The 20,806-nt window shown below is 42.1% G+C and overlaps 1 protein-coding gene across 4 annotated transcripts in view; it reads right to left on the bottom strand.

The window, feature by feature from the left end:
• DOCK8 (dedicator of cytokinesis 8) overlaps window positions 1-20,806 on the bottom strand; it is a 265,097-nt gene that overhangs the window by 223,901 nt on the left and 20,390 nt on the right. The window lies entirely within an intron of this gene.

Raw genomic sequence — 20,806 nt, 5'->3', positions numbered from 1 at the left:
GCTAGTTTTACACGTGCAAGTGATCTTTTTTTTATGCGCACAACTTTTGAAAATTCACCATTAAATTTGTACTCAAGGCAATGGCAGGTGAAGTGAGTAGCCCAAGGTCACAAGTGGCAGCAGTGGGATTTGAACCCTGGCTTCCCTGCTTTGCAGTCTGCTGCTCTACACGTTTTTTATTGTTATGTTTTTTTTTGTTTTACATAAAAATGTTTATTGATTTCTAAAAATGCAATACCATAGAAATGATACAGAACACGTTTTATAATAATACCTTCCCCCCCCACCTTATCCAAACCCCTTAGTCCCCGACTCATTCAAAGGTTCAAGATACAATATAGTCCAATGCAAATCTGACGCATATGGTGAAAGATCTTTTTCCATATACAAGCATCAAATGGACATAACCTAATATGATGCATAAATAACATTCAACCAACCAAATCTCTAAGGTTAAATAATTTATTTCATGTTTGTGGCATCATAGTAATGATATTTCCATGCCATATTTCTAAAACGGTATGATACAAATCTGTAGCCATTACATGCTCATATCTCAATAATTTATGTATTCTCAGCTTCCCCTGCAGTAAAGTAGGTTTGTCTGGGATTATCCAACAGAATAGCAATTTTTTTTTTTTTTGCTCTAAAAAACTAAACAAACTTTCCTTAAATTTTTGTTTTGTTTTGTGCACATCCGCACATCCAAGAAATTTATAATGTGCTTCTCTCAAAACTACATTCTCTGTGGTTTCTTTAATTCACTTAAAACAAGCTTGTATTATTGGCATGGAAATGTCAGTATTTCCCATCCCTTTTCCAGTTTTCAAATAAAGGCTTCATTGTATCAGTGTTGGGATTTTTCTGTATTGACCTGCCTAGTGGAGCACATGAGCCTTCTTTTACCAGACTTACCAAATAAAACTTCTTCAAACACTTTTGGATCTTGTAAAGTTCTGTCCTTAGCTATTAAAGAATCTATATACAGTGTCATACTTGTGGATAAGCGTAATAATCTCTTTTTGGCAGTTCATATTTTCATTTCAGTAATTACCACCAAACTGTGACTTGTAAAACAAAACGAGACACTCGTGTCATACCAGCCGTTTTCCATCTGTTGAAGAGTACATTTCCCATCCCAGGTGAAACCGAGGATTACCATATCAAGGTTAATAGGGGGACACAGTATAACTCCTTTTCAACCCAGCATATAAACGTTTTCCATGTTTTCACACACCTTAATTATAACACTGTGGCATAATCTGGTGATTCGGACTGTGTGATGTGTAAAACACTTCTTAAGGTGTTTGGATATCCAGTTTTGCAAAAACTCCAAAGGAGAATAGTCCTCTGTCTCGTAAAAGCAATCCAACATATTGCAAATTGCATGCTACGTTGTAGAAATGTAGGGAAATCCAAACCACTCTCTGATGATTTCTTCCTCAGGATATTTAATGTCACTTGTGGGGGGGTTTTTGCCCCCACAAACATTTTCTGATGATTTGGTGACTTTATTGTCTATCTTTCTTTACCAACCAGATTAGGAGAAGCTGCATAATATAACCATTTTGACAGCTCCATCATTTTAAAACATTGTGGGTGTCAAAAGTATCTCACCCTTCAAGCCATATTTTTTTTAACACTGAATAAAGGTAATTCCAGGACACCTAGTCAAAAGCTTTTTCCACATGCAAGCTCACAAACAATGAAGGAATCAATAAAATTTGCAGTATTACACTTCCATTAGTAACCTGGAATATGTATTCCTGCACCTCTCCCTTTTACAAAACCCACTTGATTATGAGATATAAGTTCAGGCAGGATCGAGCTCAACCTATCAGCTAAAATTCTTGCATAAAGTTTTAAATCAAAATTTAATAGGGATGATATTATTTCTCGGTCTTTACCTGGTTTTGGGAAGACTGTAATAAAACTCTTATAGTTTGGTCTGAGAAGGCACCTCTCCCCGGCCCGACCAAAGATGCCGCAAAAATTATTCAAAAGGATCACTACCATGATTTTATAATATTCTGCATTACATCCATCTGGGCCAGGAGATTTATGATTCTTACTAGACTTAGATGATAACTGTCAAACAACTGCACATATATATGGCCATGCGTAGTTTTAACATAGTATATTATAGCTGGGTGTATGATATATATGTGTTTTATAAAAAATAAAAGTATCTCTACCCCGCAACATACGCACATATTTATGCTTACCCAGGTAGAGAGTCCCTCAAGCTAGGTTGAGAGAACATTGCCCAAATCTCATCTTGGAGTGAGTTTCCTCACTCCAAAGGCCAGCAAATCTTCACAAGAGACCACTGTTCTGTTTGTAGGTGTCACGTAGAATGTCAAAGTGGCCCCTAACCCCCCTACACTCTTACCTAAACCCCACCTCGAGTTACTAGGTGGGCCTGCCATAGGGATACAAATAACTACCTATGGGCCATGACATTATGGCCAGGTGCTCTCTCTCTCTCTCTCTCTCTCTCTCTCTCTCTCTCTCTCTCTCTCTCTCTCTCTCTCTCTCTCTCTCTCTCTCTCTCCATTAACAATGGTCCCCTGGTGGTTGAATGAAGGAAATACAACAGGTCTGGCACTTATCGCAGAATCTGAAAATGGTATCACAATTTGCACTAACATAGCTCTTCACACAGGTAATTAGTGCAAATTGCAATAAATGCTATATTAGCATAAAACATGCCCCTTTTGCTATCGCATGTGGTACTTACCACATTTTGATAAATCCACCCCTAAGATAGATACTCTTATATGGTGAGTAATCAAATATGGATAAATAAATAAATCAATCAAACTGGGTCTATGGCATTTCACCACATAGAAAATTGGAAGCCTAGATAAATTTTATCTACCATCATTCTTTCATTTTATAATGCCAGCCCCCTGCCCTCACCACTTCTGCTACAATTTTCTACTGCAGGCTGTACAAACCAAAAGTATTTAAAAAAAACAAACCACTAGTCCTAATGTCTGAGTGCACATTTTGGACGAGAATTTCCGGTGGTGCCAGTAACAGGGCTGAAAGTTGTCCAGCAGCACAGATATGAGTTCAGCATATTGCAACATAAAAAAAAGGAAGCACAGCAAAACTGCATCTCAATGTCTCTATAAACCAGTATACATCTATTACACCAAAAAAAGAGCCCCCATCAACCACAAAAAGGTACTTTAAGCAGAAATCAAGAATCAGGACGCTACAGTCAGCTGCAAGGTAACAGTCAGTCTTTGAGCTGCACCTTGACTGTAAAGCAAATAAAACACTACAAGTAACAATAGTGCTTTAAATGTAAAAGTTACAGCTTGGTGATGTGCTAAACTGGGTCTTTTATCCAAAATGGATTATGCCAAAAAGAAAATTCCAGGCGGCACCCTCACTTTTTTCCCTGGGTGCTGTCCAAAGGTAAGAAATTGCTCCACTGTAGAGACCACACACAGATTATTAAAATCTTTGCTGCCCGAGTCTCACAATTGTCAGGATTCATTACCTGAGTCACAACATATCCAGATACATTTTGTTAGCTGCATCTAACACAAAATATATACTTAAGGTCGTTAAATTATACAGCGATAGACATAATCTCTAATTACAAACAATAAGACTGAAAAATATAATGCTTGTGCTCATTAACACATTATTTGTATGTCTTATTCATATATAATTCAACATTAAATAAAAATAAATGGAATGTAAAATATACTTGTGTGCTTACTGTTTATATCTGGGTATTGAGAGTTGGGTGATCACTGCCCCACCACTACCATCACAGGACCTGTGACTTTTTCTTATCAGATCACTCCAGAGGTTTTGCCATTACCTTGTGTAGTATATAGTAATGGGTCCTCCTTGGTGGTTTTACTATCCAGGTACTAGCCAGCCTCAGTAGGTTCACAATTCAAATCTTTTAGGAGAACTTCTCTAAAAGATCTGTCCCTGAAGATAAATTTTCTGGTTGCTATTTGTTCTTCCATAAGGATCTCCGAGTTGCAAACTATGGGGGGTCATTTATCAAAGTGCTATAATGCATTTTCGCATGCGTTAAGGCGTTTTCGCATGCAAAAAACGCCTTTAACGCATGCGAAAACACCATTAACGCATGCAAAAGCACCATAACATTTGGCGCGATGCAAATGAAAAAAAGGGGAGGATATTGGGACGGAAATTTTGGCTAAGTGGGCTGGGCTCACAGTTTTGCGAAGCCGTATCGCATGGCTTTAACGCAAATTTTAACTACACCTTTTTCATTTGGGTAACATCAAGCTAGGTTGAGAGAACATTGCACAAATCTCATCTTTGGGTGAGTTTCCTCACTCCGAAGGTCATCAAATCTTCACAAGAGAGCACTGTTCTGTTCGTACTTCTCACTTTGAATGTCAAATTAGCCCCTACACTAATTCCTAAACCTCACCTCGAATTACTAGGTGGGCCTCCCATAGAGATATAAATATCTATCTAGCTTGCAGGTAGTATGGTTAGGTGCTTGCTCTCTCTTTCTCTCTCTTTCTCTCCCCTTCCACATAGGTATTAGTGCAAATCGTGATAAACTGCCTATTGCCATAAAACACACACCTTTTCCTATCACATGCAATATTTAGTGCATTTTGATAAATCCAGGCCTTTGTCATATTGAAATTCTTTTCTTGTTTTTTTGCCTCAGATTTCATTCATCCAGTTCCTTCCTTTTTAACAAAAGTGATCTCTCTTTGCTTAAACCAATCAATTTCTCTTCTAATATTCTCACAGGAAGAATGTCATGGTAAAAATAGATCTCTCTTGTTAGATGTTTGTTGAGTTCTTATTAGATATTTGGAGGTTCCAGAAATCTAACAGATTGTTTGTATTATTTCGAGAGTCACATAAGGGTAAAGCAGTTTCCAAAGCTTCTTTGGCTAGGTGGATCAAAAAATGATTGTTTCCATTTGCCAACTGAAAGACCAAGAGGCTCCAGAAGTTCTTTGGGCTCACTCAATGAGAGCTCAAGCTTCTTCCTGGCTGAAGTTGACAACTCTTTCCCTGGAAGATATTTGCTATCTGGTCTTCTTTGCACACATTCACTAAGCATTACAGACTGGATGTACATAGAAGGGAGAATGCAGTTTTTAGTGCTGCTGTTCTCAAGTTGACCCAAACATCTACCCTCCCAGATTAATTGGGGTTGGGTACTTCTCATGGGCCTGTACTGGCGTAGCTGGATGATGAGAAAGAAGAAGTTTAACTTTCCTGTTAATTTCCTATCATTGAATCCTGCTACACGAGACCAGGACCCTCCCAGGAAGTTGGGCATGTGCAGATTTATATTTCTGTGTACCTTGGATTACAGAAATTGGATGTTCTTGTCTTGTGGACAATAGGAAATTCACTTATTATTTTACCTTTTCTTGCGCCTCATTAACCAAAATAATTTTGGGTGGTATTTTCTTGACAGAGTACCCTTTTTAGGTGTTGTGTTTCATGTTATTTACACTTTATTTTTAAGTCAGATTTTAAGTTTTTTATCCTTCATGGCTTTGACATAAGAATACTGGCTTTTCCTTGACTAGCACCATGCGAAACCACTGGTGGTGATGTCACAGAAAAAAGGTGTGTCCTTTGTCCCTATCTGCTAGTCTCCCTGCCTCTTACCCCCCACATCCCCAGCATCTTCTCCCATGTATCTTAACCCCACCTATCACTAGTATCCTTTTGTGACCAACCCTTCAGTTTGTCACCAGATGGCCCTAGGTTCCTTAACTTCTGGACTAGTAACATCGTGGGATTTTCCATTCTCTTTCAGTCTCTCCACTGAGCTGATTGGATTGGCTATCCCAGGGGCATAAGGCAGAGTTAGAGAAGTATAGAGTGTGGTCATTTTGAGTTAGAGGTTGAGAAGTAAGGAACTGTTTTGTTTTCTTCCTGCTGAGCTGGGCCCTCTAACCCAGCTTGGTAATTTTATTTTGTATTTAGAGGAGATCCCTTCTCTGTTCACTCCCTATCTGAGAGGGTCTGCCTTCCTTTTGTAGAGAGTTAAGGTTTTTGTAGATTTTGGTCCAGTTCTGATAAGTTTTCCTATTCTGGGGAACACCATGGAAGGAACAACCCTCTCTAATCCTGAGAGCAGGGGTTTGAGACCTGTGAGCAACCCCCTCTACCCCATAGAGCAAGCAAGATCAGTGACAGCACTACCCAGAGCGAGACCTTTTGGGTAGAGACTTTTGGATTTCTCCCTTTTGTTCGTGTGGAGGTTTTTTGTCCCACCCCTCTGCACAACCTGGTGAAGGAGATGGAGAGCTGTGAGCTGAACTGGAACATCTGTCCTCTTTCCCCAAGAGGTCCTTCAAGGTTGTGCCATCAAGCCTTGGGAGACTCCCAGCCATATCGCTTCCCCAAAGGGATCAGGACACAGGCTGTGGGCTTCAGACTGAACTTTGGACTCAGGTAGGATCTTTTCTTGGCGTGGGGTCCCCCACTAGGATTCTCCCTCTACTGGGCTGTTGCACGGATGAGTAGGCATTGGCAAGCTCCCTCCCAGGAGCTGGAGAGATGGACACCAGCACCCCAGCAGAGACACCTGTGTAAATAGTTCAACTGTACAGCTTCAGTTGTTGAATGTTTGTGGGACAGTGATTGACCTTTTGGAAATGATCAGAAAATATGATTCGAACACCCAGTCTGAGTTCAGCCTGTCTGTCCTTGAAGAGAACACCACACCAGAGCGATACGCACCCATCAGGAGGGACACTTCATCATCTGGGCCACAGAGGTTTTCCTCTCCCCCCCCCCCCCCCCCTCAGAAAGAGCTCACTCCCTGGAAAGTGCAGGAAGGAGAGGAAGGATGGAAAGCAGCAGCCCCGACCTATTAATACTTTTATGGCCCTAGGGGAACCAGCACAACCCCAGCAAAGGGTTACACGTTTCCTTGTCTCTTAGCCCTCTCTCCTGTCCTCTGCATCGGCCCTAATGCCTTTTCCTTTCTCCATCCCAACATCCCCTTCTTGCCTTCCCTCACCCTGCCCTGCTGCTGCCACTGCCTCTGCCTGTTCCACCAGCCTCCTTCTTGGACAAAATATCTGTTCAGCAGCAGCCACGGTTTCTTTCCATTTGTGACAGCCCCTGCGAGCATATTCAAACCTCCTGGGCTGACACTTTGTTATTCTGGTATCACGACGTGCAGGATCAGCAGACAGGAAATCCTAACCCATTTATTTTGAACATGCTCACAGAGTCAGCTCTGTGGCAGCACGGTTCCCTGCGGCTCTTCCGCCAGGGCCAGGCCTGGATTTGTATGGCCTGAGATGTGGCGCTCACAGCCGCAGAAGCAATGCTGGTCGACTGATCGTGCACATACCACAGGGAACAGTGTGGGTGGTAACCCTAGGCCAGCAGTGCACCAGGCAACTCTCCTGCTTGCCCTGCCCAAAAGCTGGCTCTGCACTGCATTTGCAGTACTCTTAATTTTCAAAGGTTAATGCCTTTTTGTGTGTGTGTGCCGTTCTTTGATACTCTAATATTGATTTTGCTGATAACCACTCTCAGTAGTGATGCACTTTTGCTGATGTATGCGCTCAACTTCCTATCTTCTAGCAGGACAGCCTATCCTACCTAAGTTCTTCCTTTCTTATCTGTTGCTTTTTATGTAGAAATTTGGACTAGATTGCAGGAGCTGGCCCTCTTAAGTGGGTAAGTAATTATCATCCCAGGGCAGGAAGCAGTTCAGTATTCAGCTGTAACACACACTAGACAATCCTAGCAGGGTCCACCCTAAGTGGGAATCCTAGATAAAACAGCAACTGGTAAGCAGAGCATCTGTAATGCCCAAGCATCATTCTGAGTCACGAAGAGAGACAGTGTCCAGCTGACCAAACATACACTGAGAAAAGATCTACTGGAGTGCAGGTAGCAGGAAAAATTACAAGTTGAGTTTCTTCTGGTGGCGATAACTATGAAGGGCAAGAGCAGAGAGCTTCCAGCCTAAAGACTAATTATCATGTATTAGGATTAAAGCACACCTAGTGGCATCACTTGCTGGTGGCAACAGTGTTATGGATTTGCTCCCCCAGAGGGGAGGCGTTAGCAATCTGTTATGATCTACTCCTCAAGAAGGGAGGAGTTAGCAATCAGATAGGGTTTAGACTTCGGAGTTAGCAATCTGTTATGAGTGAACTCCCCTGGAGGGAGGAGTTTGCAATCTGTTAGAGGTTTGCTCCTCCAGAGGGGAGGAGTTAGCACTCTGTTATGATCTCCGCGCTGAGTTTCTATCTGTTATGGTTCTGATGTCTGATGGGCGGAGACATTAGATGAAAGCTAGCACTCTGTTATGCTCAGCTCCTGAAGTGGGAGGAGTGAGCACACTGTAGTAAATAGGTGAATCCCTGGACCGATGGCAGATGACAGCGCTCCCAGGAGGATATCCTGAGAGGGACCACCAGCTAGGCTTGAGTATGGAGATAGTTCTTTTATTAGACAGGTTAGTAGAACCACCAGAGGTGGCAGTAGTGAGCTGGTATGCCCAGCAGGGCTGAAGTCCCTCAGATACTGGAACTGCTATAAATAGGGAGTAGGGAGACTATAGATAGTGAGTAGACAGGGTATGCTGTATACATAGCCAGCAGTAGATGACAATCTCACATAGAATCTTAAAGAGGCTCAGTAGCTGGAAAGAGTTAGGCCCTTGAGGAGCGAGTTCCTGGTTCCAGGGACAGCTCTGAGAGAGCGGTGGCAACTCACGATTGTCTGTATCTGTAATAGCTTCTAGGCAGTAGAGAATCTTCAGAGTCTTCAGGAACATGGGCCCTCGAGGAGCGAGTACAGGTTCTTATCTGCAATCTGAAATAGAGAAAAGAGAGCGAGGCCCCCGAGAAGCGGGTACCCCTGGTAAGTCCGAGGAGCAGAGTAGCTTGGACGAATCCTTGCTAACTCGAATAGTTAGCGAAAGTGAAGACCTTTTATGTTGGAAGCGGATGGCATCAATACAAGGGAACGCCCCTGAGGTTCGCGCCCTTGCTGGTATATACTTCGGAGCGCGCGCGTGCCCTACGTCATCAGGAATATGACGGATCCGCAGCGTCGAGCCGGTCCAGGGACGCCAGGGAGAAGCGGAATGGAGATGCCGCGGCAACAAGACGTCCATCAGACCCGGAGGGAGTCGCCAAAGAGGTAGAGAGGGTGCAGCGAGGGCGAAGAGCAGGCCCGAACGCAACAAACAGTGAGGTAAGAGTCTTCAACCTGGTCGTTTCCTGGAAAAAGGCCTTCTGAGTAGCATTCCTTCTCAAGCTTTCCTGCAGCAGGCATGTTTTCCTATTTTGCTACTCTGTGCAGGGGATAACCCTGTAATGCACAATTTAAATAATTAGTCTTTAGGCTGGATGCTATGGGATCTTGCCATCCATAATTATTGCCACCAAAAGAAACTCAACTTACATTTTTTCCTGTTGCTGGAACTCCTCCTTCGGAATAGTTAAGCATATTTTCAGAGGGTTGGATGGAGATATTTTTACCACTGTGGAACGATGCTGATCAGAGAAAGGGTACTGACATTGTGAGGATGGATGGCTTTTAGGGGAGGTTACTGACTATGCTGGGGTGAGGGAGGGGAGATGGTAGTTCCCAACTATCAGAGGGGTTGATGGTGCTCAGGATGGGATCCTGAGTATTGGCAGAGGAGAGGGGGAGAGGAATGATAGTACTCAAAGTCACTGGGAAGGAAAACACTTTCTTTTTGCTGGGGTTCAGTGGGAGAGGAAATCCCTGGGCTCTACAGAAGGATTTTGCACCATAATGTCACAAATCCAGCTGCTAAACAGTGGTTTCCTCCTGCTCCCTGCCAGCAGAGGTCCTTATGCAGCCACACTTGCTCCCATTCTAACCACCTACTTGTTGATCCCATGACTCAGCAAGGACAGCCCTATTTATCCCAGCCTCTTCCATAACTTGGTGCCTCTTCATCAAGTCACTTTGGCTCCATGCATTGGCCCACCTTGCCTTCCTTGTTTCTGCATGGCCACTCTGGCTTCCAGCCTTTTCCTGTGGCATCCTCAGCTTTCCAGCCTTGCTCTGTGGCCTTCTCGACCTTCCAGCCCTGTCCTGTGGCCTCCTCAACCTTCCAGCCCTGTCCTGTGGCCTCCTTGGCCTGCCTTGTGGCCTTTGGCCTTCTAGGCTTACCAAGCCCTGCCTCGTGGCCTGCTTAGGCCTTCTTCTCTATTTTACCTGTTTTGTCTTAGGATTCTTGCTGTACTTAATTCCTTGTTTCATGTGTTTGTGTTCCTCACTCAGTTTCTGTGGTCCAGTTCTAGTCTTGTCCTGTCCATGTTGTCCCAGGCCTTGTCTCTAGTTATAGTTCTGTCTTCAGTCCTAGGGTTTGTTTCTAGTCACAGCCCTGTCTTCAGTTCCAGGCCTTGCATACACGTCCAACTTTTATCTTCAGCCTTGACTGTCTACAGCTCTGCCTGGCTCCAAGACCCATCATGTCTCCTGCTCCAGGCCTTGCATCCACTTCCAATCCTTGTTTCCATACTTACCTCACTCCAATCCTGCTTGCCTCCAAGAACCATCATGTCTCCTGCCCTGCCTGTCTTCAATGTCAGCCATGCCTTCAGCTCCAGACTATGCCTCTAGTACCAGCCATGTTCCCGGTTCCAGGCCCACTCTCCTGTTCCAGCTAAGTCCTGCCAGCCACCAGAACCAAAGGGCTCAACCTGAGGAGGAGATGATTGGCCCAGGCATAAGATCCAGTCCAGTCTTGCCCCAGAGTCTGGCCCTGCTCTTGTTGGGGGAAATCCTAGATCCAGCCTGCCTGACTGTGACAAACAGAATGCATGGAAAAAAACGTAATACCTGGTCTGAAGCAAGTGTTAATTTTTTGCCTTTAATAGGCTCACAGAAAATAGTGGGTGAAGAGCTGTATGCCATGCAATTTATCCTGGGCCCAGTAACGCCTCTTTTGGACATGATGCTCTCTTATTTACATGTAGGAAAGTGCTAATTTTAGCATTTATACATTAATGTGCTGGGGGGATTGTCTTAACATGCATATTAAGGCCTTACTAATTCTAGTGCGTGCTAGTGGCCTTAACATGCACATTAAAAATGTATTGCACAGTGCCCTTTGTCATCATGAAACATAGCATATGACAACAGAAAAGGACTGTAAGGCCCATATAGTCTGCACAATTTCTTTTTCCTTTGTAACTATAGGCTCAACTTGATCTCTGGTTTTACCTTCACTTTATCTATGAATATCCCATTATTAGCACCTTTAAGAAGGTATCTAAATGTCTCCTGCCATCCTCTATTTCTTTAGGCTTTAGCTCTGGCCACGGATTTGTCACTGTTTTTTGTTTTTTTCCGGAGGGGTAGAGGCCCGGGAACCCAGTGGTTTCCTCCTGCTCCTTTGGGCCTCTGGCTTAGTTGGAGCCAGTACTGAAATCCTGGTGCCTTGAGCCTCCATTCACAACTACCAGGGGTTTCTTCCTCTATTTTGTAACAATTACAAACTTTCCTAGTAACTGCAGTGATGGTCCTCAGCCGGTCATGCGCTAAGCAGTGGCATAGACACGGATGGGCCTGCGTGGGCCGTGGTCCACCCACTCAGAGTTACCTGGCGTCTCAGAAGAGAGGCCCGATACAGGGCAATCGCGATACTCATCCTGGGCAGCCCAACACCCAAGAGGAGGCCTGACCATTGCAGGGCCATTGCTGAGCTCAACACACACGGCCAGAGAAGAGACCTTGCAGTAAGGAGGCCTGGAAGAAAAGGAGAGGCCCTGAAAGAGTGTGTGTGCGTTTGTATATATATGAGAGAGAGAGACAGAATTAGAGTGAGAAGCATCTGTGTACGTCTGTGTGTGAAAGAGCATGGGATTGAGAAGCTTGTGTCTGTGTGTGTGTGTGTGTGTGTGTGTGTATGTATGAGAGAGAAAGCATGGGAGTGAGAAGCCTGAGTGTGTTTGTATTAGAGAGAGCATGGGAGTGAGAAGCCTGGGTCTGTGTATGAAAGAGAGCACAGGATAGAGAAGCCACTACAGGTTCAATACAGAAAAGTTCCATTGAAGGAGGTATTCCCCGGTGTACCCCGCTCCGCGGACCACTACTGGGACTATCATTGAGCTACCCATTCTTCTGGACTGTGCCTTTCTCTTCCCACTAGGTGGGATTTTCTACATTCTTGTACAATAAAGTCTCTTTGCTGTTGTGTCCGTCTCAGCTGAGGCCACGCCTATCGTGGTGAGTCCCCACAGGGCTCCTCCCTGTGGGTGGAGTCAGCTGTCACCCCAATCCAGGGTCTACAGACATACCAAATTATAACAGGTGGAAACCTGAGAGTGAGAGCCTGCATATGAGAGAGAGAGAGCATGTGAGAGTGAGAGCCTGCATGTGAAAGAGAGTATATGAGAGTGGGAGTGGGAGCTTGAGTGTATGTGAGAGAGAGCATGTGTTTGAGAGAATGCATGTGAGGGAGAATCTGTATGTGTATATGAAGGAGGAAGGAAAGAAGATAAGAGGAAAGAGAAGAAACAGAAAGAATAAAAGAGGCCGTTGAAAAAGAAATTAGGAAAAGACATACAAGGGGAACAAATGGACCGGGACTGATTAGAAAAATAAGATCAGACAAGAAAGGTAAAAAAAAAATTATTTTGCCTTTCAGCAATTGGAATATGCCATCTTTGAGAATGTGCATTTCTTATATATTTGTACTTTGCTGTTTCTTCACTATTCCAGTGTTCATAGAGGCTGAGGCTAGTTTCTCAGGCTTTCCATTTCAGTTTTGTCTGTATGTTTGTTTCTAATTTGTAATCCCTTATTCTGTATTAGGTAAGGCTCTGTCTGTGTTGCACATGTGTGACAGAAGTGCAGTATTTTGGCTAGTGTGTAGTTTCTCAGTAGGGATTTGTAGCAGTTTAGCTTGTTCTGTATGCCCACTACGTAGTGTATTACTATTGGTGTAATGTTTGCCTTTGCTGCCTTTTTTTATGAACATTCTTTTTATTATTATCAAGCAAGAGGACATCAGGCATCATTAACTTGGCCTGCCAGATCCAAGTATACAGGTACAATGCCAAATACCTAAACTGATATATGCAAATAACAGTAAAGTCACCAGTCTAACAATGTTCTCCCACCATGTATGACATCCCCCTGCCCACCCTAAATACAACAAAACATAGGTAATCAATCTAGCAGTATAGAATTGACAATAGAACTGTGCATCTTAGGAGACAAAGAGACCAGGTATGGGTACCAAATGTCTAAAAACCTCTTCCTTTTCCCCTTGCATTTGTGATGGACAAGAAGTTTTTCCATAAGCAGTAATTGATGCATTTGAATTCTCCACTGCTCTAAAGTAAGAGGATCTTTACTCATCCACTGTATCAAGATGCATTTTTTAATAATATAACAGGCCTTCCTAACATATAACAGTAAGTTGTTGTCAGACATATCATTACCATCAAAAATATCCAATAAGCTTAGGGCCGCATCCATTGATACTGGACGTTTTGCCCAGGTAGAGCTATGACTAAAGACAGATGTCCAGAAAAGATGAATGGACATGCATCCCCAAAAAGAATGAAAAAATTCCCGTATGGAGCTCCATACTTTAAACAAGTGCTCTCAGTTTAAATCCGTGCTTGAAAGGCACGTAAGGGTGAAAAACAAGGCCTGCGTACCACTTTATATTGCATTTCATGAAGACTGGCACTTTCTACAATTTTGTTCAAATGAAAGGCAATCAAAGGCAAAACTCAAATAATCTTCGACCAAAGGAGTACCTAAGTCTCTTGACCATTTTCCCATTAAATTAGCTAAAGGATCTACCAATCATAAGTTTATACAGTTGAGAGATCAGGCCTCTCATACGTGGCCGTTACCAACGCCCCTTCGAACCCTCCTGCCTAAAACGTATCTTTCTGAGCTTGTATCAAAGACAAAATATAGTGATGTAGCTGAAAATAAGTAAAAAAATGCCTATTATCCAACTGAAAATTATTCCGCAATGATTTTCACACAGCCTCTGTCTTCCCAAATACGAAAAACGTCATGGTCCAAACTGGGATGAAATGTCTTATTACCTCTAATTGGAAGATAGCTAGAAATGCCACGAGACAAACAATAATGATTCAGAAACCACTGCCATGCTTGAATTACCGGCAAGAATAGTGGAGTACCTTGTAGCTCCAAAGGAATGTCTGCAATAACTCAATGTAAAAGATAAGATAGCACCACTGGGGAAACCATACTGCTATCTATTTCTAAATCTGTGACTGTGAAGCGCCCTGATAGCCAATCCCAAATAATCTGAAATATACATACCACATTATACACCCTAAAATTGGGAAAGCGCAATCCTCCATTTCTATCTCTATATTGATGATTGGCAAGCTTCATACGGGGTCTCCTCCCATTCCAAATAAAGCGGGAAATTATCTGGTTCCAGGCCACAACATCCTTTTTCAAAAGCCGTATGGAGAACATAAAGCAACTTTGGCAATATGACCATTTTAACTAATTGCATCTGGCCAAACCATGAAAGAGGAAGGTATTGCCTGCTGTCCACCAATTGTTTGGTATATAATAATAAGGGCCTCACATTAACTAAATAAATATTTGAAAGGTTTCTAGTTATTTTCAACCCTAAATAAGTAAACTCCTTACTCGCCCATCTTAATGTGAATTACCTGTCCCAAGTAGATCATTAGCCCCCCGAAATATCTAATGTAAGTGATTTCCCCATATTTATGCGAAGGCCAGATAATAACACAAAGTTATGCAAAATATCCATCAATCTAAGTAGAGATGTCTTCGCTTGAGAAATACTTACTATTAAATCATCGGCAAATAAGACTACCTTTGACACTTTAGACCCACATTTTATCCCAGTCAAAAATGAATCAGAAATTATATGCCTGGCTAAGGGTTCCATACTTAATATAACTAACAAAGGGGAAAGGGAGCACCTATGTCTAGTACCCCTGGTGAAGGGGAAGGGTTCTGAAATCAAACCATTTGCTATCACTGTGGCCATAGGGGAGCGATATAATAGAGTGAACATATCAAGGTACAAGCCTTGAAAGCCATAAGTACACAAAACATTAAACAAATTCCCACGATAAATAGTCAAAGGCTTTTTCTATATCAAAACTAACCAAAAGAGAGGCACGGTCCCACTGGTGCCCATTTATAAGACTGGCTATAACCCTACATATATTAAATGTGGCAGTACGACCTGGCACAAAACTCACCAGTTCTAGTGAAATAAGATCAAACAGCCTATTGGCTAATATTTTCACAAATATTTTAACATCTGTATACAAAAGAGAGATTGGTCTATAAGATGAAGGCATTTCAGAATCTCGTCCCTTCTTAGGGATAATAGTAATAAAAGTTTCTTTCATGGTATGAGGCAAGTCTTCAGTTGTCACCATTTTCTGAAAAAGAGATTTCAGGGGAGAAAGAATTTATAATCTAAGAATCTTAAAAAACTCCTCCGTAAAACCATCCGGTCCAGGAGTTTTATAACATTTAAGATTCGGATCACCTGTGAAATTTCTCCCTCTGAAATAGGTTGGTTGAGACTATCCAACTGTTCTGTAGTCACCTTAGGTAAAGTAATACCACTACAAAAAGATTCCAGATCACAAACATTGAATGTCCCTAGGAATATAAGCGACTGTAAAAGCGACGCAAAATGTCTAAAATTGCTCTATTGGTACTATGTCTCCTGCACATCCCGCATTCCTGGAATAAACTCAAATCCTCCATAGTTCTAATTAATCGCGCCAAACCTTTCCCTGTCTTGTTCCCAAATTGGAAAAAGCAATGTTTCTCATATAAAAAAGTATTCAAAGTGCATTGGTGAATCATAGTGTTCACCTGTCTTTGCAAAGTAAAAAATGTTTCACGATTGGCTTCAGTCATATCTCTCACCAGAGCATGACGTGCCCTTTCCAATTACATCTCTAGTCAAAGAAGTTCCCTCACCACCTCTTTTTTCCTAAAGTTAGAGCAGGAAATAATATCCCCCTGTAACACAGCTTTTGCTGTTTCTCAATATAGTTGTGGGTTATCTATATGTTGGGCATTAAATCGTGCAAACTCTTCCTACTTTCTAACCACAAATTCTTTGAATTTAGGGTCCTGTAATAAATAGTATGGTAACTGCCAGTAATAAGTCCTATCCCTTCTTCCAAAAGAGAATCCCAAAATTACTGGGGCATGATCATAAATTTTTGGAAGCCCAATTTCCACACATTTAACTCTAGAGAAACAAATTTTGGAGACTAAAATGTAATCAAGCCTTCTGTCAGTGAAGAGCCCTAGAAGTATGCGCATATTCCTTGACCCCAGGATGTAATAATGCCCTCAAAGCATCCACCAAACCCAACAAACAGCATATAAAGGGAATCCCCTTCTTCTGGCCCAAACGGCAAGCCCCGGGTCGCACTATCCCTTTCAAGAGAAATATCAGTGACAATTAAAATCCCCACCAATAATGAGTGGCACATTTTCTATGTCCCCCAGAATCATCAGTAGGTCTGAAAAAAAGTTATGATCATACAAATTAGGAGCATATATGGAACAAAGGACCAACGGTTCCCAAAAATATGTCCCAATCAAATAACATAACTCCCTTGCGGATCCCTTATAACTCATTGCACCACAGCAGGAAGGGGTTTGTGGATCAAAATAGCAGCTCCTGCTTTTCTGGAGATCGGCAGCAAGGCCACATAACACCATCCCACCCAATTCCGCTTTAGCTTATTGTGTTCAATGACTGACAAACTGGTCTCTTGTATCAGAGCTATACTCGCTTTCTGTAATATCTTTGTCCGTTTAATAGATGAACCCACACCTGCTATGTTCCAAGTAACATTATTATCCTCCAGGTCTCTTAAAAGAAATTCTAATTGTAAAGAGTTGAAAAGGATATAGAACAACATCGCCCTCCCAGCTTAAGTGATGCCTCCCATCATCTTGAAAGATGTACAGTATACTTCCATTCCATCTTACAATGATTACCTCCTGAACTACCCCATCCCAACTCACCCCAATCCCCAACTCCCACAGAAACATTCCCCATCCAGCAGAAACGTTCCAACCTCCTTAAACAAAAAGGTTTGCAAACACACACCACATGCTCGACACACACAAACAAACACTCATTCTTCAGGATACATTAGGGTGCCATCCCCATCCCCCTCATCAACAGATATACTAACACTCAAAGTTCCACTCATATCGTTGTACCTAAGAACCTTAGGCATTATAAAACTATCACAATGTGAGTTACATAATGCCTGGCAGGGCCTAGCAACAAAAATAAACTATAATATCAGGGATGGTCATAAGAAAGATCCACGATGTCCACCTTCTGGAGAAGACCATCACCGCATCAGCTCTGCCACTCACTAGTCACCACCACTCCACATGAAAAGTTCAACCAATAGATCTCAGGGCTACAAATACCATAGTCATGAAAGGGTTTCTGTCCCCTTGAGAGAGCCATGGAGCCCAGTGAGAAATAGAGGAGATACATGCTGCAGTTGGTCACAAAACGCAGGATAGAAATGAAATCCTTAAGTTTGGCCAGGTAAGATCACCGAGAACCGGCAAATCAGCACTGCAAGTATAAAACAACAACTCTTCTTTAAATCCCACAGCAGAACACGGTGTGCCCGCCAAAAACAAAGTACTTTTCAGGATGCTGTCCATGCAGGGTCTCGCTCCTTCAAAAAGGTTTTTACTGCCGTTGATTAATCAAAATTATGCTGCTGGCCTTCCGAGCTTATGTGGAGCATGGCAGGAAAAGCCAGCATAAATGTCACCTTCTTCCACGGCAAATATGTACAAAATGGCGTCATCTTGCAGCATTTTGCCACAATAGAAGCAGAAAATTATTGAATATTAGAATTTTAACTCCATCATATTTTAGCTCATCCATTGACTTAAATGCTTTCAGAATCTTTTGTTTGTCATTAGAATCCAGTATCCGCGCCATTATGGGTCTGGGCCTGATTTCTCCACAGGCACCCAGCCTATGAACCCATTCAAATCAAATGGCTGGTTGTAACCCATGTAAGTTCAGTTTTTTCAAAAGCTAGGTCTCAAACAGTTCCATCAGTTTAGATTCATGCACAATCTCCAATATTCCCAATACATTAATATTATTTCTATGGCTGCAGTTCTCCAGGTCGTCCAATTTAATATGAGCAGCCCGCACTGTAGACTCTAAATCCGCCATGCGGGTCTACAAGGCCTGCACCTTTGCCGTCTTTATACTGACACCCATTTCAATTTCAACAAATTTTTTTAGCAAAATCAGTCAATTTAGAGTCGAGTGCCAGCACAGAAGCATTTAGCTTATCCAGCTTACCCTCCATAGCTGCGATTATTCCTGCAGTAACTTCTTTAATAATCTCCGCAGCTCCACTAACAGTTGGAGAAGGACAAAAGATGGGGATGGCACCCAGAGTTAGTAAGAAACACGACCGTATAGCTCATTGCATCACTTGACCTCCAGCTGCCTTTTTTTAGATAAAGTTGCTGCTGTTTGAGTCCTGAGAGTTACTGCTGTTATGGTATGGCATGGGAAAGTTCTAGGTGTTGGTTTTTTTTTTTTTGTTTTTATAGGGATTTGTCTTACTTCACAAAGTGTTTGGCATTGGAGGAATTTTGTTTTGCTGTCACTGATGGCAGCAGCATTTGAATATATTTTTTTTTTGCATGTCCTAGTTCTGTTCTGCACCCGTTGCAAATCTTAGGTTCTTATGATGATTATTATGATTATTGCTGTTTTATTGTATTTATGATTTTCTCTGCATTTTTGGAAAGAGGATTCCTAAAAGAATATATTTATATTTGTTTTATTACATAATTGGATCTGATGCTTCTGTTAAACTTGTTACTTTTTACATGATGTGTTTTTATAAACTGCAATAAATACAAAATAAATTAGTATAGATTAATAAGGTATTTTTAATCCTAAGTGCTTGGAATATTAGAATTAAAATATTTTAAAGCATCATTCATGATGAAACTACTTAGAAATCCATTGTCAGATGTACTCTAAGGCATTATTTATTGATAAGAATACAAATAAACCACTCTTATTTTTCAACAACTTCAGGACAGTCCTCCAAGCGCTACTGTTCGCCAAAATAGACTACTGCAGTGCCCTTTTCCTAGGCCTCCCCAAATCTACCACCAAACCACTGCAGATGATACAAAATGCGGCAGCGAGATTGCTGACCAGCACAAGCCGTGGTGAACACATCTCACCCATCCTCAGAAACCTACATTGGTTACCAGTGAATTTTAGAATCTTATACAAATCAATCACCCTAATACACAAAACCATCCATCATCATCTTCAACTCGACCTGGAAATCCCATTCAAACTCCACTCCTCCAACAGACCAACTAGAGATATTCACAAAGGCACTCTGAAATTTCCCCCCACTAAAGCCACTCGCCTTTCTGCGACCAAAGACAGAGCTCTTTCGATAGCAGGCCCATCTATCTGGAATAACATCCCTTCAAACCTCAGATTGGAACCCTGCCTTTTAACTTTCAGAAAAAGACTCAAGACGTGGCTCTTTCACCAAGCCTTCTCGGATACACCAGACAATCACTAGTGGCCCTGTACTCTTACCCGGACTTTGGCTATTAGCTTCACGAAAAATGGACTCGGACACTTTCAGGTTAAAGACCTTTTAAGCTTTTAACCAGTATTCACTATCGTATCACTTTATATTTATTACAGCCTTTACCTTCTTTCCAGCTTTTGTTTTAAGCTTCCAAGTTCTCTATTCCTTGTTGATTGTAACTTTGACTTATTCTTATCTTTTGTTATGTATAGTTTTACCTAAATTGTTACTTCAGTTATACCCTTGTTAAATGTAAACCGATCCGATATGGTTATTTACTATGAAGGTCGGTATAAAAAACTGTTAAATAAATAAATAAATAAATAAATAAATAAATAGCACCTAGACTTGTATGTTAACTGCCCACCCATGTTAACCTTGGGTCCTCCCCAAAAATTAATTTCTGGCTATGCCACTGGCGCTAAGGGCTCATTCTGAAACCCTGCAATCACAGGCCCTGAATCCAGAAACTGTGTCACCCTTGAGCAGTGATTATGACTGCCTTCCTTCACCCAGGATCTGTGATTGCTGCCCCCACAGCATCTGAAGTCCCAGCCGACCTGGAGAGTGAAAGAACTGACTTGGAGTTCAAATCAGGAGCCTTCCACACTGCAGTGCACAGCGGTGCCACTGAGCCACAGGTCCAGCCTTCTGTTTTGCAATCTTGAGATAATCAGATACAATTACCCTGAGATCTCTCTCCCCTGTGTGATGCATATCAGTATCTCATCATCAGGTACTGCTGCTTTGGATTTCTGCACCCTAATCGCAGGAATCTACATTTTTTTAAGTGGGTAAGGAATGTAGTCCTGACTCAATGAAATTTACAACTCAATGAGACAACTTGGATTCCAAGCATGGACGAAGGCAGTTTGTCCTATGCACTATGCAGTCTACTGCTACCCCTAGCTGTGGGCATCAAGGCATTCTTCAAACCTCTTTTTCATTATATTGCAGAGAATAACTAAAACACATCTGAATGCAAAGGTCAGCACTATTAAATGTAACAGACACAAAACTACTGTACTGTTAAATGTTATGAACTCAAGGTCCTATGGAAAAAAAAAAAAGACTATTCTGGATTGGTCACTCATTTATTTGATCATAGTTCTGAGTACAAGTTACAGCTGTTGGTGAGACACAACCACACAGATCTGCTACCT

The sequence above is a fragment of the Rhinatrema bivittatum genome, chromosome 1 (assembly GCF_901001135.1).
Source record: "Rhinatrema bivittatum chromosome 1, aRhiBiv1.1, whole genome shotgun sequence".
Classification (NCBI taxonomy): Eukaryota; Metazoa; Chordata; class Amphibia; order Gymnophiona; family Rhinatrematidae; genus Rhinatrema; species Rhinatrema bivittatum.
This window is presented reverse-complemented; position numbering and strand designations above follow the sequence as displayed.